Source organism: Scyliorhinus torazame, chromosome 9 (genome assembly GCF_047496885.1).
Source record: "Scyliorhinus torazame isolate Kashiwa2021f chromosome 9, sScyTor2.1, whole genome shotgun sequence".
Taxonomy (NCBI): domain Eukaryota; kingdom Metazoa; phylum Chordata; class Chondrichthyes; order Carcharhiniformes; family Scyliorhinidae; genus Scyliorhinus; species Scyliorhinus torazame.
This window is the reverse complement of record NC_092715.1, coordinates 246948103-246960372: the sequence shown is the minus strand read 5'-3', so window position 1 is coordinate 246960372 and position 12270 is coordinate 246948103. Positions and strand designations below refer to the sequence as shown.

The 12270-nt window shown below is 55.4% G+C and overlaps 1 protein-coding gene across 2 annotated transcripts in view; it reads right to left on the bottom strand.

Annotated features, from left to right (window-relative positions):
• Positions 1-10285, bottom strand: part of plgrkt (plasminogen receptor, C-terminal lysine transmembrane protein) — a 93457-nt gene extending 83172 nt beyond the window's left edge. Inside the window, exon 1 of one of the 2 annotated variants that reach the window (XM_072517236.1) lies at positions 10132-10285. The gene's annotated coding sequence lies outside the window, so the exon portion shown is untranslated. The remainder of the gene's footprint in view (positions 1-10131) is intronic. The other variant, XM_072517237.1, reaches the window with a different exon arrangement.
• Between the last annotated feature and the right edge of the window lie 1985 nt (positions 10286-12270).

Here is a 12270-nt window from a genome sequence, read left to right as displayed (position 1 = left end):
ATGCCGGGTACGGGGGGATGATGCCGGGTACGGGGGGATGATGCCGGGTACGGGGGGATGATGCCGGGTACGGGGGGATGATGCCGGGTACGGGGGGATGATGCCGGGTACGGGGGGATGATGCCGGGTACGGGGGGATGATGCCGGGTACGGAGGGATGATGCCGGGTACGGGGGGATGATGCCGGGTACGGGGGGGATGATGCCGGGTACGGGGGGATGAGTGCCGTGTACGGGGTGGTGAGTGCCGTGTACGGGGTGGTGAGTGCCGGGTGCGGGGGGATGAGTGCCGGGTACGGGGGGATGAGTGCCGGGGAGAGGGGGGGATGAGTGCCCGGGGAGAGGGGGGATGAGTGCCTGGGATGGGGGGGTGAGTGCCGTGGACGGGGGAATGAGTGCCGGGGACAGGGTGTAGTGTGAGTGAAGGGCACGGGGGGGGGGGGGGGGGGGAGTGCCGGGTACGGGGGGCTGAGTGCCGGGTACGGGGGGGCTGAGTGCCGGGTACGGGGGGGGCTGAGTGCTGGGTCCGGGGGGGCTGAGTGCCGGGTACGGGGGGGCTGAGTGCCGGGTACGGGGGGGCTGAGTGCCGGTACGGGGGGGGGCTGAGTGCCGGGTACGGGAGGGCTGAGTGCCGGGTACGGGGGGGTGAGTGCCGGGTACGGGGGGGTGAGTGCCGGGTACGGGGGGGCTGAGTGCCGATACGGGGGGGGGGCTGAGTGCCGGGTACGGGGGGGGTGAGTGCCGGGTACGGAGGGGTGAGTGCCGGGTAAGGGGGGGTTGAGTGCCGGGTAAGGGGGGGTGAGTGCCGGGTAAGGGGGGGTGAGTGCCGGGTAAGGGGGGGTGAGTGCCGGGTACGGGGGGGCTGAGTGCCGGGTACGGGCGGGCTGAGTGCCGGGTACGGGGGGGTGAGTGCCGGGTACCGGGGGGAATGAGTGCCCAGTAGGGGGGGTGAGTGCCGGGTACGAGGGGATGAGTGCCGGGTGCGGGGGATGAGTGCCGGGGAGGAGGGGTTCCCCAGACGGTGCAGCAGAACTGAAGGTGGACTCCTGCGATTCCTGCCCTCTGACTCGGGATCCCTTTGGCGGCCGTTTCCTGGGGCATCCTGGCCTAGATGGGCCAGGCTGCGGCCCGGGCGACTGGGATGGCAAGCTGCCAGCCTGTCCTGCCCGTTGCCCACCCAATGCACCTGGGACTGAAGGGGGGGGGGGGTCCGAGGTGCTGTAGTGTTCCGAGACCTCCCCACAGGGGGACCAGGGACGGGTGCCAGCAACTCCTCCTCCCTCGAGGTGCCTAATGGCCCCAGGCCTCTACATGTGTCGGAGGGGCTAACGGACCGGCCATCCGACGCCCTTCCGACACCTGGCGTTGCCAGTCCTGGAGGCCCGTGCTGGTATCAACAAGGGTCTGCAGGTTTGCAGCCATGGAGCTCAGGGAGTTGGCCATCCCGGTCTGTGACTGTGCGATGCCGGCTAGCACATGGGCAATGGCGCCGATGCCCTGCTGAGACTGGGCCATGGCCTGCAGGGATTGGGCCATTGCCTGCTGAGACTGGGCCATGGCCTGCTGAGACTGGGCCATGACCTGCTGGGACAGGGCCACGGCGTTGAGCGCCTCTGCCATCTGGCGCTGGCACTGGGTCATGGCCTCCTGTGAGAGGGCAGCCATGTCCTGGGCCACAGACGCCGCCTGCACGGAAAGCCCCAGGCCTCGCATACTGCTCCCCATGTCTGACACCGTCGCACCCATTGCCTCCACCGCGGATGCCACCCGTGCGGTGTCGGCCTGGGTGGCACGCATGACCAGCACCACTCCCAGCTCCTGGACGCGGGTGGACTCCTCCACCTGCGACTGCAGCCGCCGCAAGCCGGCCGTCACCCTCTTCGCTCGTCCCAGGTTTGGTGGCTGCATCGGACCTATGGGTGGGTGTTGTAACTCCAGGAACCCGGGATCCATCTGGGCGGCAGATGTTCGCTTGCGCCAGGATGCCCTCTGACCTCCCGGCCCCTCTGCTGCTCCTACCTCCACTTGCTGTACCTGTACGGCTGTGTTGTGCGCACCAGTGAGTGTACCAGACGCCTCATCACTAAAGTGCCCAACTGAGGTGAGTGTCTCTGCGATGGTGGAGGGTGTTGGAGACAGCAGTGGCGTTGTGTGGTGCGCATCGTCCGACTCTGAGTCCATGGTACTTTGGGGTGGCGGTTCGTCTCCACCCATCCACTCTGTGTCACTGTCGTGTATTTTGGTTTCCTGGGTAGGGGTCTCCTGGACAGGGCTGTCCTGGGTAATGGTTTTGTGGCTCGTCTGCGACGGGGGCCTGTGGCTGCCTCCCTCGTCGCTGGGTGGCACACGCCTGCGTCGCCGCACCCGCACGAGACAGGGGCGTCGTCTCCCTACTGCTCCAGGTCTCTCCGTCTCCCGTGGTCGCCCTGCGGTATCTTGCGGGCGTCGCATGCCAGAGGGTCAGGGTCACTCCGATTCCCGTGGTCACCCTGCGGTATCTTGCGGGCGTCGCATGCCAGAGGGTCAGGGTCTCTCCGATTCCCGTGGTCGCCCTGCGGTATCCTGCGGGCGTCGCATGCCAGAGGGTCAGGGTCTCTCCGTTTCCCGTGGCCACCCTGGGGCATCCTGCGGGCGGTCGGCACCTGCGGGGATGGGTGCCTCGACGTTTGCTCCTGCGATACACAATGAAGCATGCATGGTTAGACACGCAGGCGGTGATCAGGTGATATGGGGGAGGGGGGATATGGGGGAGGGGGGATATGGGGGAGGGGGGATATGGGGGAGGGGGGATATGGGGGATATGGGGAGGGGGGATATGGGGGAGGGGGGATATGGGGGAGGGGGGATATGGGGGATACGGGGAGGGGGGATATGGGGGATACGGGGATAGGGATATGGGAGATACAGGGAGGGGGATATGGGGGATACGGGTGTTAGACAGGTATATGAATGCACGCCATCGGTTGCGCGTATAGTGCAGAGGTTAGGGTTAGGGTTGGTTTCACCCGGGGGTTTGCCGCACATCGGGCAGGGAGGGGGGGGGGGACTCACCCTGGCTGCTCTGACGAGGTCGTTCACCTTCTTGTGGCACTGGGTGCCTGTCCGTGGTGTCAGAGCCACAGCGCTGACGGCCTCTGCCGTGGGGCGTGAGACGTGGGGCGACGCTACGGCCGTGTCCGGGGGTACAGGGACTCCCTCTTCTCCTCCACTGCGTCCAGGAGCGCCTCGATGTCACGGTCCTGGAACCTCGGGGCTGCGCGGCGGGCGGCCATCTAGTCGGATCTTCCGGGGTTGGGGGGGGGGGGTCTTTTGAGCCGTCACGCCATGCGGCGTCACCATCCACGTCGGGTGACACCATCGCGAATGGCGTCACGCCGCTGCTAGCCCATTCGGGGCTGGAAAATTTGTGTTGTTTGGGGGGGCCCGACGCCGGAGTGATTTGCCGTTTTTGCCGCCGGGTCCCGGACACCGCTCCAGTTTTCGGAGAATCCCGCCCCTGGTTTTGCAAAAACATGGCAGGGGAAATTTATTATGGGGCGGGTTACACAAAAGTAAAATGAAAAGAATTATATGACAAATTTTTTTTTTTTTTAAACGCAAGAATTGCATTTTGCAGATGCCAGGTTTACGAGCAGTTAGGGGGCGGGAAAGGTGCAAGAGAACGGGAAGAAGAGGAGATTAAACAAAAACAGTACCCTAAAGACAAAAGAGAGGCAGGTTGAGAGAGAGAAAGCATGTTCTTTGCCTTAGCATGTGTACTGGTGCAGAAGCTGGAGGGTCAAAAAGACTGAAGGTAATTCATCCAAATATTGGAAGAAAAGGATTGCTGAGGAGGGCAGAATTGAATAAAACAGGAGCTGCCTCATGCTGGAGAAGGTCATAGCACCAGAATGCAGAAAGCCCTTCCACTTGCAGGTTGGCACAATTCAATGTGTTGTGGATTTGGGAGTCAATGATGGTTGACGTGGAGAAGGGTGACAGAAAAGTAAGAGTTAGTGTGGTATAGGATGGGTTAGCGGTATTTTTGATGATTGTCGGGACAAGTTGCATTGATTAAGCTTATATTTCCTTCAACCTAGAAAATTATGCAGTGAGATTACTGCAGTATTTAAGACTATTAAGGGAACTAATAGTGTCCTAGGATCAACCATCTTCAGCTTCTTCATTAATGACCTACCTTCCATCATAAAGTTAGAAGTGAGGATGTTCAGCACCATTCACAACTCCTCAGTTACTGAAGCAGTCCATGGACAATATCCAGGCTTGGTCCGATAAGTGGCAAGTAACACTTGTGCCACACAAGTGCCAGGCAATGGCCACCTCCAGCTCAGAAAGTGTTGCAGTCTGCTTTTGCAGCTTTGAACATTTGAATTTGGAGCAGGAGGCCATTCTGCCCCTCAGACCCGCTCTGCCATTCAATAAGATCATGGCTGTTCTGATTGTGGCCTCAATGCCACTTCGTCCGGCCTACCCACAATAGCCTTTGACTCATCTGTTAGTCAAGAATCTATTGACCTTTGCCTTAACATTTTCAATGACCCTGCCTCCACTGTTTTCAAATGGTAGACCCCGTATTTTTAAACTGTGTCCCTAGTACTAGTCTCTCCCACAAGGGGAAACATCCCCTCAGCATCCACCCTGTCAAATCCCCTCAGGGTCTTATATGTTTCATTCAGATCACCTCTCATTAGAACATTACAGCGCAGTACAGGCCCTTCGGCCCTCGATGTTGCGCCGACCTGTGAAACCACTCTAAAGCCCATCTACACTAATCCCTTATCGTCCAGGGGCGAAATTCTCCGGAAACGGCACGATGTCCGCCGACTGGCGCCCAAAACGGCGCAAATCAGACGGGCATCGCGCCGCCCCAAAGGTGCGGAATGCTCCGCATCTTTGGGGGCCGAGCCCCAACATTGAGGGGCTTGGCCGACGGCGGAGGAATTTCCGCCCCGCCAGCTGGCGGAAAAGGCCTTTGTTGCCCCGCCAGCTGGAGCGGAAATGACATCTCCGGGCGGCGCATGCGCGGGAGCGTCAGCGGCCGCTGACACTTTCCCACGCATGCGCAGTGGAGGGAGTCTCTTCCGCCTCCGCCATGGTGGAGACCGTGGCGGAGGCGGAAGAGAAAGAGTGCCCCCACGGCACAGGCCCGCCCGCGGATCGGTGGGCCCCGATCGTGGGCCAGGCCACCGTGGGGGCACGCCCCGGGGCCAGATCGCCCCGCGCCCCCCCCCCAGGACCCCGGAGCCCGCCCACGCCGCCTTGTCCCGCCGGTAAGGTAGATGATTTAATTTACGCCGGCGGGACAGCCAATTTATCGGCGGGACTTCGGCCCATCTGGGCCAGAGAATCGAGCGGGGGGGCCCGCCAACCGGCGCGGCGCGATTCCCGTCCCCGCCGAATCTCCGGTGTCGGAGACTTTGGCAACCGGCGGGGGTGGGATTCATGCCAGCTCCCGGTAATTCTCCGACCTAGCGGGGGTTCGGAGAATGTCGCCCCATATGTCTATCCAATGACCATTTGAATGCCCTTAGTGTTGGCGAGTCCACTACTGTTGCAGGCAGGGCATTCCACTCCCTTACTACTCTCTGAGTAAAGAACCTACCTCTGACATCTGTCCTATATCTATCTCCCCTCAATTTAAAGCTATGTCCCCTCGTGCTAGACATCACCATCCGAGGAAAAAGGCTCTCACTGTCCACCCTCTGATCATCTTGTATGCCTCAATTAAGTCACCTCTTAACCTTCTTCTCTCGAACGAAAACTGCCTCATGTCCCTCAGCCTTTCCTCATAAGGGGCAAAATTCTCCGGAAACGGCGCGATGTCTGCCGACTGGCACCCAAAATGGCGCAAATCAGATGGGCATCGCGCCGCCCCGAAGGTGCGGAATGCTCCGCATCTTTGGGGGCCGAGCCCCAACATTGAGGGACTAGGCCGGCGCCGGACGAATTTCCGCCCCGCCAGCTGGCGGAAAATGCCTTTGGTGCCCCGCCAGCTGGCGCGGAAATGACATATCCGGGCAGCGCATGCGCAGGAGCGTCAGCGGCCGCTGACAGCATTCCCGCGCATGCGCAGTGGAGGGAGTCTCTTCCGCCTCCGCCATGGTGGAGACCATGGCGGAGGGGGAAGGGAAAGAGTGCCCTCACGGCACAGGCCCGCCCGCGGATCGGTGGGCCCCGATCGCGGGCCACGCCACCGTGGGGGCACCCCCCGGGGCCAGATTGCCCCGCGCCCCGGGATTCACGCCAGCCCCCGGCGATTCTCCGACCCGGCGGGGGGTCGGAGAATTTCGTCCCAGATCTTCCCTTCATACCAGGCAACATTCTGGTAAGTCTCCTCTGCACCCTTTCCAATCTTCCACATCCATCCTATAATGTGGCGACCAGAATTGCACGCAATACTCCAAATGCGGCCGCACCAGAGTTTTGTGCAGCTGCAACATGACGTCATGGCTCCGAAATTCAATCCCTCTACCAATAAAAGATAACACACCGTACGCCTTCTTAACAACCCTCTCAACCTGGTTGGCAACTTTCAGGGATCTATGTACATGGACACCGAGATCTCTCCGCTCATCTATCTCGAATCAAATTATTCCTTTCCAGATGATTATACATCCTATCTCTTATAAACCTTTCCAAGATTTTGCCCACAACAGAAGTAAGCTCACTGGTCTATAGTTACCAGGGTTGTCTCCACTCCCCTTCTTGAACAAGGGGCCAACATTTGCTATCCTCCAGTCTTCTGTCACTATTCCTGTAGACATAGATGACTTAAAGATCAAAGCCAAAGGCTCAGCAATCTCCTTCCTAGCTTCCTAGAGAATCCTAGGATAAATCCCATCCGGCCCAGGAGACTTATCTATTTTCACACTTTCCAGAATTGCTAACATCTCCTCCTTATGAACCTCAAGCCCTTCTAGTCTGGTAGCCTGAATCTCAGTATTCTCCTCGACAACATTGTCTTTTTCCTGTGTGAATACTGACGAAGAATATTCATTTAGCACCTCTCCTATCTCCTCGGACTCCAAGCACAACTTCCCACTCTTGTCCTTGACTGGCCCTACTCTTACCCTAGTCATTCATTTATTCCTGACATATCTATAGAAAGCTTTAGGGTTAGCCTTGATCCTACCTGCCAAAGACTTCTCATGTCCCCTCCTGGCTCTTCTTAGCTCTCTCTTTAGGTCCTTCCTAGCTAACTTGTAACTCTCGAGCGCCCTAACTGAACCTTCATGTCTCATCTTTCCATAAGCCTCCTTCTTCCTCCTGACAAGTGTTTCGACTGCTTTAGTAAACCACGGTTCCCTTGCTCGACCACGTCCTCCCTGCCTGACAGGTACATACTTATCAAGGACACGCAGTAGCTGTTATCTTGACAAAGCTCCACATTTCCATTGTGCCCATCCCCTGCAGTTTTCCTCTCCATCCGATGCATCCCAAGTCTTGCCTCATCGCATCATAATTGCCTTTCTCCCAGATATAACTCTTGCCCTGCGGTATATACCTATCCCTTTCCATCACTAAAGTAAACTTAATCGAATTGTGGTCACTATCACCAAAGTGCTCCCCTACCTCCAAATCTAACACCTGTCTTGGCTCATTACCCAGTACCAAATCCAATATGGCCTCGCCTCTCGTTGGCCTATCTACATACTGTGTCAGGAAACCCTCCTGCACACATTGGACAAAAACAGACCCATCTAAAGTACTCGAACTATAGCGTTTCCAGTCAATATTTGGAAAGTTAAAGTCCCCCATAATAACTATCCTGTTGCTTTCGCTCCTATCCAAAATCATCTTTGCAACCCTTTCCTCTACATCTCTGGAACTTTTCGGAGGCCTATAGAAAACCCCTAACAGGGTGACCTCTCCTTTCCTGTTTCTAACCTCAGCCCATACTACCTCAGTAGACGAGTCCTCATCAAACGTCCTTTCTGCCATCGTAATACTGTCCTTGACTAATAACATTCTCCTGAACTCTACTAGGACCCATGTGTCCTACATTTCCACATAAAATAATCCTCTCATCCCATGATTCAGTCGAATGAATCTTCTCTGAACTGCTTCGAATACAATTATGGTATTTCTTAAATAAGGAGCCCCAACCTTTACACCGCACTCAGGTAAGGGAGAGGGAGGCGACCTCCATCTTGAAGCGCAAGCTCCTCTCAGCACTTTCAAAACATGTGGACAGCCAACACCCCCCACCCACCCCACCCAGCCACCGCACCCTCACCACAATCCGGTTGGCTCCAAAATGGCTCGGGTTGTGGGGGACAAGGCGATGCTAGCAAACTGGCGTGCCAGCCGACAATGGAAAATTACTCGCCTGCCCATCTCAGTCTCCGAACACAGATTTAAGATGGTCAATAAAGATATTTTAAAAACAGTTTTGGACTTAAGTTGGAGATTCTGACCGACTCATTTCAGCTTTGAAACAAGTAACCAAGCAATGCTATTGTCAAGGGCGTTGCAGATAGTTCTGGGACTTCTCAGAGGAAGGGAGGTGGGGGGGGGTAATAAATGATAGAAGCACACAACAGTTTTGATGTAAGATTACAGTGGAATTTGTGAACTTTATGTTTCACTCTCAGAGTCCCAACAACTTGCATTTTCCTGTACTGGTTATCTTTGTTTTAAATATCAATTTCAGAGGACAAAACAAAATACCAATATACTGTTTGCAGAAACAAATAATCTGAAAATGTATAAATGGGAAAATAAAATAGAGAAGGGGAAAAAAGTATATGAGCCAGTCAAACTTTTTCTTTTCATTCATGGGGCATAGGCGCCACAGGCTGTGCCAGCATTTATTACCCATCCCTAATTGCCTTTAAGGGGTTAGTTCAGAGTCAACCACATTGCTGTGGGTCTGGAGTCACGTGTAGAACATAGAACATACAGTGCAGAAGGAGGCCATTCTGCCCATCGAGTCTGCACCAACCCACTTGAACCCTGACTTCCACCCTATCTCCGTAACCCAATAACTCTTCCTAACCTTTTTGGACGCTAAGGGCAATTTATCATGGCCAATCCATCTAACCTGCACGTCTTTGGACTGTGGGAGGAAACCGGAGCACCCGGAGGAAACCCACGCAGACACGGGGAGAGCGTGCAGACTCCGCACAGTGACTCAGCGGGGAATCGAACCTAGGACCCTGGCGCTGTGAAGACACGGTGCTAACCACTGTGCTACCGTGCTGTCCTCAAACCTCAGCACTTTCACCATGATTTCCATCAGGGGGAGCTGTTACAGTATGGAGGAGATGATGTTACCTGTTCTGTCTGCCTGAGCATAAGACTGCGTGATTTGATTGTCATAGATCAAAAAAGACCTGGGGTGTTGCAGGGAGTCTGGAGTCACATTTGGCCAGACCGGGTAAGGACGGCAGATTTCCTTCCCTAAAGGACATTAGTGAACCAGATGGGGTTTTACAACAATCGACAATGGTTTCATGGTCATCTTTAGACTTTTAATTCCAGATTTTTTTAATTGAATTCTAATTTCACCACCTGCAGTGGCGGGATTTGAAGCTGCGTTGGCCCCAAAGCATTTCTCTGGGCCTCGGGTTTACTCGCACTGACAATACAACTACACCACCCTATTTGTAAGATATTATTCTTTTTAAAAAAGGAAGAGATTTTGTTGCCAGGCCATATTTTAAATGAACAAAGATAAACACCTTGCTTTAAAAGTGTATTTGGAGTTTTCCTTCGCTATCTGCTCATGAGAGCAGCAAGTTCAACAATGCTCGAATGACATTAGTTGGCCATCTGTACTTTGAGCAGCTTCTGGTTAAGTAATGAGAGCACAGACAGCAACTCGACTCAGGGTGTGAGATCCTTAACACTGCATGCCTCCTCGTTGTAATTTACAGGAGTTATTTGGCAAAGGTAGACTGGACGTAGATAGTTATAATGTGGTCATTTCCACAGAAAAAGAGCATTCTACAACAGTCCCCAGATCACTCTTTTAAGCAAAAGGGTATTCGGCAGGAGTCTGAGCAGAAGGTATTCGTGTTGCAGCATTTGGGCCGCTTTGTTATTTGCCCTCCGGCTGTACCGGTGGTTTATGCTTGGGGAGGGTGGGGTGGTGGGCTATCAGACAATGGCTACTGGAGCTCGCACATACCGTGAGTGAGCAGCGCTGCTGGAGGCAGTGTGGGTGCTGCAGTGTCCGCTTCACTGCTCCCTTTGTCCCGGATACTGCTGCTGTTCACATGCGCAGGGGGAGGACCGTCTTCCTGTTGCTGCTTCTCAGAGAATGAACCAGCTACCTGCTTTCCCTGAGTTTCCACAGTCTACAATCCGTCCATAAAATCAACCCGCATTGATTCTCACAATTCGACTTCTCGACCTGCCAGTTTTAACCCGGGAGAACTACATCTGCACTCTCTCCCTTCCCCTGACCTCTCACTCCCTCTCCATCACCCTCCCCCCCATCACTCTTCTCCCCCCTCCATCACTCTTTCTCCCCCCTCATCACTCTTCCCCCCTCCATTACTCTTCCCCCCTCACCATTACTCTTCTCCCTCCATCACTCTTTCTCCCCCCATTACACTTCACCCCCATTACTCTTCCCCCCCTCCATTACTCTTCTCCCCCCATCACTCTTTCTCCCCCCATTACACTTCACCCCCATTACTCTTCCCCCCCCCTCCATTACTCTTCTCCCCCCATCACTCTTCCCCCCCCTCCATTACTCTTCCCCCCCCTCCATTACTCTTCCCCCCCCTCCATTACTCTTCTCCCATCACTCTTCCTCCCCCTCCATTACTCTTCCCCCCTCCATTACTCTTCCCCCATCACTCTTTCTCCCCCTCCATTACTCTTCTCCCCCTCCATTACTCTTCTCCCCCTCCATTACTCTTTCCCCCCTCCATTACTCTTCCCCCCTCCATCACTCCCACCTCCATCACTTTCCCCCCTCCATCACTCTTCCCCCCCTCCATCACTCTTCCCTCCCCTCCATTACTCTTCCCCCTCTCCATCACTCTTCCCCCTCTCCATCACTCCTCCCCACCACTCTTCCCCATCACTCATCTTCCCCCTCTCAATCATTCCCCATCACTCTTTCCTTCCCCTCCATCACTCTTTCCCCCTCCATCACTCTTCCTCCATCTTTCCCTGATGCCCCATCTCTCTTCCCATTTCTCTTTCTCTCTCCTAATTCATCCATCTCTCTTCCCCTTATCTCTTGCTCCAACTCTCTGTCTTTCCATTTCTCTCATTTTCCCCATCTGTCTGCCTCTCCCCATCTTTCTCTCTTCTCCTTTCTCTCCAATCTTTTTGTCTCGTGACTCATCTTTCTTGCCTATCTCCCCATTTCACTTTCTTTTCCTATTTCTCTCTCCCCCAATCTTCCTCCTCCATGTGATGTTCTGGACATCTCTCTTTACCCATATCTTGGTCATCGGTCATGTTATCAGCTCACATTAGTCACCGACCAGTATTTTTCCGTGATTGACATGGATGTCTTCATTGAACGGGTTAAAACTTGTGTTGCCCTCCAGACCATCACACACTGTTGCCCCCCCAGTCTTTGAGTGACCTTTCAGAGGTGGCTGGCATCTCATTCATTGCTGATGTTACCCAGTGTGAGCAACAACTCATTTTGGTTTTACGAGAGTGTCACTTATACCGTGCCAGCCCCCATGCAACATGGCGGAGCCCTACAGGGGCCAAGCGCGGAGTAACACAGCCCCCCCCCCCCCCCAGGAATGAGCACCCCTGCCGATCGGTAGCCCCCGATTGCGGGCCTGGCCACCATGGAGGCCCCCCCCGGAGTCAGATTCCCCTGCCCCCAACCAGGATGGCCCCCACAGCCAGAACGCTGAGGTCCCGTTGGGTGGGACCAGATGTAAACCACGCCTTCGGAACTAGGGGGAATTCGGCGGGCACTCGGACCGGCGTCGGAGCGGCGTGGCGGGATTCTTGCGTCCCCCCGGTGATTCTCCGACCTGGCGCGTGCTCGGAGAATCCCGGCTCAGATGTTTCAGTCTTGTTGAATCTTCCTGCCCACCAACATGATGTCACATGTGTATGATTTACTACTGCTCTTTAAAAACATGGATCAGGCGCCATATACAGGGGTAGCACAGTGGTTATCACTGTAGCTTCACAGCGCCAGGGTCCCAGGTTCGATTTCCCGCTGGGTCACTGTCTGTGCACGTTCTCCCCATGTCTGCGTGGGTTTCCTCTGGGTGCTCCGGTTTTCTCCCACTGTCCAAAGAAGTGCAGGTTAGGTGGATCGGTCATGCTAAATTGCTCT